This window comes from Xiphophorus hellerii, chromosome 15 (assembly GCF_003331165.1).
Source record: "Xiphophorus hellerii strain 12219 chromosome 15, Xiphophorus_hellerii-4.1, whole genome shotgun sequence".
Taxonomy (NCBI): Eukaryota; Metazoa; Chordata; class Actinopteri; order Cyprinodontiformes; family Poeciliidae; genus Xiphophorus; species Xiphophorus hellerii.
This window is the reverse complement of record NC_045686.1, coordinates 9,743,641-9,749,742: the sequence shown is the minus strand read 5'-3', so window position 1 is coordinate 9,749,742 and position 6,102 is coordinate 9,743,641.

Below are 6,102 nucleotides of genomic sequence, written 5' to 3'. Positions count from 1 at the left end.
TTTCAGCACCGTTTAATGTTTTTTTCAATGCAAGCTGACATTTCGTGTCTGTGAATTAATAGCTCAGCGGAGAACATCGGGAAGTCCAATCAGCCCTTCTTCGGGAACACGAACAGCATGATTGATTTCGGATTGCTAGAAGCCTCTCCTGAGAGTCATTTAACCTGTTCTCATTTTCACGTCTGCATGCCGGATGTTCAAGTTTGCGAAGGGGGTGGGGGGCCGTGGTGGGCTTACGCACCAACTGGGCCTTGTTTCTGAACCGAGTCCATCAATAATGGCTAACAGGTGTGCTGGTGAAAAACCGAGATAAGAACAGAGTGTCGACGTGGCGTCACTAATCCATCTCGTGCCGAGACCCCTCGCCGATGCCTCCGGACCTGTCGCTTGGCTTTCAGACAGTCACGCTGTTCAAATCAAATGAGAACTGGCCAAATTGAATGAGAGCCAGCGCTCTCTATGAGTGTGAGGATAAGTTTCCACAGAAAATACTTTTAGATGTGCAATAATACAGTGTTGTATAGTAACGAAGTAAAAATACTTCACTACTTTACTTAAGTATATTTTGGAGTACTTCATACTTTCCTGGAGTATGAAAATTTTTGATGACTTTCACTTTTACTTCACTATATTTCCGAACTTAATTGCGTACTTTTACTCCGATACATTTTCAATGTGTGGTTTAGTTACTCGTTACAAAAAAGCGCGAGAGAGAAACGCAAGTGTTTTGACCCCACCTACTGATTAGCAAGTAGCAAGTAGGCTACCGAACAAAGTCCGTAGCCTGCTTGCCTGGGCTTGTTCATCACCACCAATAGGATACTTCTTCTTCTTCTTCTTTTCTATTATGGCGGATCACAAGCAACTTTAAGGTGCATACCGCCACCTACTGTACATGAGTGTGCATTACTTCATATCTATTAAATTCTACTTTTTAATTTTGTATTCTTAAGATAAATAAACAATGCTTTCCTTAATTTGTGAATATCTGTTATGTTTCCTTCATTTCCTAATATACCTTTAAGATTCCATTCATGCCCCATATTTCTAACTATTCTCTTTAATTCTTCCCTTTCGAGTTCATTTGACTTACAGTTCATCAATATGTGTTCTACATTTTCTTTCTCTCCACATCTCTCACATTTATCATTATTTTTCCTCCCTATTTTATAAAGCATGTCATTTAAGTAGGTATGACCTACTCTTAATCTACTAATTATTATTTCTTCTCTTCTGTTTCGTTCATTAATGCTTCGAATTCAAACTGACTTTTGTACTTCATATAATCTTCTTCCTTTCTTATCTTCATTCCACATTTTTTGCCATTTCTTGATTTCTTTACTTTTAATTAGGATACACCTGTTTCGCTTCTCCCATTAAACACAAAGCAAGTCTCGCAATCAGCAGCAGTCACATGGAAATTCTATCTTACAAAAACTCCCCATCCAACTTGAAGAAACACATCGAGGTAACGTCTTATGAAATGGTTATAATCCTCCTGTTTCAGTAACTATAGCTTGGTCACTAGGCACTACTGTATTGTGAAATCTTGACCATAAATGAACTTTGTTTGGCATTGTTTCAGTTCCACACGTGGTGTATTTAGCTTAGGCTTAATGTTGACTGTAGCAGGCTACCTAGACTCCTCTGTTCAAGCGGGGACAGAAGCCATAGCGATAGCAATTTAGACTAAATTTAACGAATATAGGAAAGGCATGCAAGTTCAAAACCAGGTTTACAGATGCCAATAAGCTGCATTTCCCTCCCAATTCTTTTTTTCTTTTGCATAATGACCAGTTGTGTGCACCACCTACTGACTGTAGGATTGACTGATTCACTGATTTGTGAAGTAGAGTAATGGTAACAGCTCTTTTTCTTCATGTTGGCCGCATTTTCTGTACTATTTATTTTTCTCATTTTCAGCACTGACCTTACTTGAAGGGAAAACTTAAGGCTTACAAAAACTTTGTATTTTCTGTCCTGGAGGGTATACTAAGAAGCTGGTTCAGTTGTAAAGCAGGTTAAGTTAACCTTGTGCTATAGGTAAAGCACCTAATTTTCTTAACTAAATGATGCCTGCAGGTATATCTATTAGCAGGTTTAATTTTGCCTGCACTTGGTTGGGTACATTATTTTAAGTGTATTTGACAAGTTTACCAAAATATAAAAAATGTCATTCAAACTGCATTTGCTTTGTTTTACTTTTTACTTGTACTTTTCATTACATTACTTGAGTACATCCATTTTTACAGTAATTTCCATACTTAAGTACAAGAAGTTTCAAATACTTTAAGACTTTTACTCAAGTAACATTTCAGTCAGTGACTTCGACTTTTACCAAAGTCATATTTTGGAGAGGTACTTGTACTTTTACTTGACTCTGAGATTTCAGTACTTTATACAACACTGCAATAATATTAGCAAGACAGCAATTACCGAAGCACATAAACTGCAAAAGTGAGGAGAATCTGTAACTACAGACTGTCATGTGTGTCATCACCACACAAAGAAATCATTGTATGGTTTAATCTTGACAAGTTCTGTATCTGACAACAGACGACAGGAATGTAAACGTGTTCAGTTTTTTTGTTTTTGTTTTTTTTGTGCAGCGTCTCAATCAGCTACGAAGCAGATGAGCTTGACGTGAATGCACAGATGATGTGTCTATAGGATACAGAGGAGGGGAACAGCTGACCTCAATACATGTCATTAACATAGCACAGTATTCAGTCAACAGAGCCTGTCACATCACTTACAGAGCTCCAACAACTGAGTCTCACAACAAATGGTGGGTGCAGCATCGTGCAGCAGATTAACTGAGCTGAGCTGTTACCATGAGCGTTAACCGTCTCCACAGCTCAGAGAGTTTGAGGAAATGAGCGATCTGCAGCAGAGAATCCAACTCCGGTAACATGAGGCAGGAAAGAAGAACAATGTTTTGATTTTAGATTTTTTTTTTTCAAGCAAAGTTTAAGGTCTTAGATTTCACACACTCCTCTACTTCACAAATTCTGCACTTTTTACCCTTCTAGTGGTCTTAAGTTAAAAATGCCCCGCAGCATGAGCATATGAAGCAAAATTAATCAGTTGATTAATTACTTTTTTATATTCCTGAAAATGTGTTAGCAAGACGTTTTAGAAGAAAGGTTTAACCATTTCACCGTTTTTATAGCCTAATAGCAGAGTTATGTACAATTTGTTGCCTTGGTCTGATGAAACCAATCCATCGTAGCTCTAGCTGTTTATTTAGGGGCAACCTGCTGCAAGGTGAACCTCCATTTCAGCTCTATGTCTATTTTTTTGCACACTCTGTTCCACTCTGTTCTGGAGTATTGGACCATACAGAAATCTAACCAGAGTGTCTCGTTGTGTTTGCTCTGAAAACTACATACATATAAGCTAGTCTTCTTAAGACTTTCTTCTTGCCACTGGTCAGTAAAGGCAACATTCAAAGAGTGGATGGCTAATGGCTCTCCTGTCAATATTCTCTCACCACAGTTATGAACCTCTGCTGCTCCTCTAAAGTTACCATGGGCCTCATTTCTGCTTTTATGATCAATATTCTACTAGAATTGCACAACTTAAGATAGGTTTATCCCCCTACCATTCTCCTTTACACAGTATTAAAAACTCAGTCAGACTGAGTTGAAAGCATATGCAAAACAATGCATATTCTAGTCTTGTCACTGTCCTTGTTGAATTTAGGTCAGGGCGTTGGAGCCATTCTAACACTTGAACATGCGTAGATCTAAAGCATGTCAATAAATTTAGACTGATGATGACTCTGCCAACATTATGTTTCACTTTGAGTTTTGGTGTGTGATGTGAAGTGTTATATCTTTTTTTGTTTGTTTTGTTTTTTCTTTCACAGAAAGTTGAGCTCTGTCTAACCAGAGCATCTGGCTTTTAGCAAATTCCAATAAAAACTTCCATTTGGCTTTCTTTCAACAATAAAATTCCTCTTGGACAGATGTATGGCGTACAAAACTAATAATTGTGTCATGAGTGGATGGTGGCCCTTATTAACTAATTAAGCAACTTGTGATGGTAATTGGTTGCACTGGATTGTGTTAAGGGATGTCAGAGCAAAATGAATTATTTCCAAAAACCTTTGAAAACCATGAAACATTAAACTTCCACTTCTCTGATTTTTTTTTTTTTTTTTTTTTAACAAAAAGCATGATAGTTTCTGGTTGTTATGTAACAAGATGCAAAAAAGTTCAATATACATAAAAGACTTTTGCAATTAAAGCCAGTTACCATCTGGACTTCTACAAGGCAGGATGCTTGCATGCGCCTTCTGAACAAACAAGCTTTAAAATAAGCCACGGTGTTCCCAAACACATACATCACCAAGCGCATCATCAATCTTAAAAAACAAGCATTTCACCTGCACCTTTTCTTTACTTTTTAGCAACTGCTTCAGGTAATCCTTCTATTGTATGTCTCATTAGTCACTCTATGTTAATCTAGGAAAACACAACAAAGAAATGTAATGTTTTCTTTTGTTTTACACTAATGCATTTTGAATTGGGTGTACTTCATTTTAAGACACAAATAAGAATATCTTAGGACTGGATATAGAGACACTTAATTATGCTAAATGACTGTCCCTCACATATTCAGTTTGGGCATTCAGGCACTAACGTGCTTCTGATGGTCCAAATAAATTACTTTCAGAAAATATTCTGAAACACCAACCAAGAAAACATATTTAGAGCAAATTGCTTGTCAAGAAGATAAATGCAGCAGAGAGTCAGTGCATGGTTATTTTCCTCTAACTTTTCCTGTGGCATCCACACATACACACACACACCCACAAAGGGTGCCAATTATAGTAACTGTATGATGAGGTTTCTTATACTGAGCCCCATGCTACCTTTGCCTCTAATCCTTTGTTATTAATTATATCTTCAACGAGCCTACACAGTTCTGGTGGTGTCAGCAGCGAGTATCCATGGGAACAGTAGGCTGGTCGCAGCGTGCAGCAGTGCACGCGCTCTGCAGCCTGACAGGCTGGATGCAGAGATGCTCCGCTGACAAGATGAGCAACTCAGTAGCAGAAACTCAGAGAGAAAAACATGATGGAAAACAAGTAGCATGCAGAAATCCAACGTCCTCATTTGATAGGTGCAGTTACTTAAAAAAGGTCAGATTTGACAAATTTCACACAATTGGATCAAATATGATGCATTACCTCAGTTCATGATAATGCTAAATGATGCACCCAATCTTCATGTTTCTTACTACAGATGTATTACTGTTAGATGTTACACCTTTTCCACATTGTTGCACATTCTGTTAATAAAACTTGCAACAACAGCCTGTTCTGCATCTCATGAACTCCCTGAGGTAATGTCACACATTTACAAAAAATAAGCTAACAGCTATTATTTAAAAAGGAACATTTCTGCACAAGAATTTAACAGGGAAGATGCAAGAAATGTGTTTATTTATAAATACAAAATTGAACACGCCTGCATAAAAGTGAGTGCAGTACTTCAAAGCACAATTTCTATCATGATGAAAAGAAATTACACGTGTATATCCCAAAGTGTATTTTTTTTCCCCCTATTCATTTATCTGCAAATAATAATCACCTGTATGTCATTGCTTTACTCTCAAATTGCAAAAATGAAATACTCCTTAACTGATCTTTACAAACAATCATATTTCTAGTTATTAATAACTTACATCAAACATGGAGCCTAGAGCTAATCTCCAGATTCTCTTTCTGCAACCGAAGGACAGCTCATTAACTTCCAATTAGACCTTAATGTTCAGAGAGAAGAAGTTATTTGTGTTGTATTGCCCTTGCTGCACTTGGCAGGGATATTAATGAGGCAGCAAAATGAGCCTAGAAAGAGTTAGATTAAAACTGAAAAATATATATATATTCCTCAAAGCATGCAAAAACTGTTAGAAGTGATTTTCGTGTTAATAGTTCCTTGCTGTAGTTCAGAAAATGCAAATATTCCTTGTGGGTTTTCTTCTTTTCTCTGTGTGATGCCTGTTAATTAAGCAGGAGCACCTCTTCGTGGCTAATAAAATCACACACGTACAACATGACAGTCTTCTGCAGCACAAAGTAAACAGAAACAT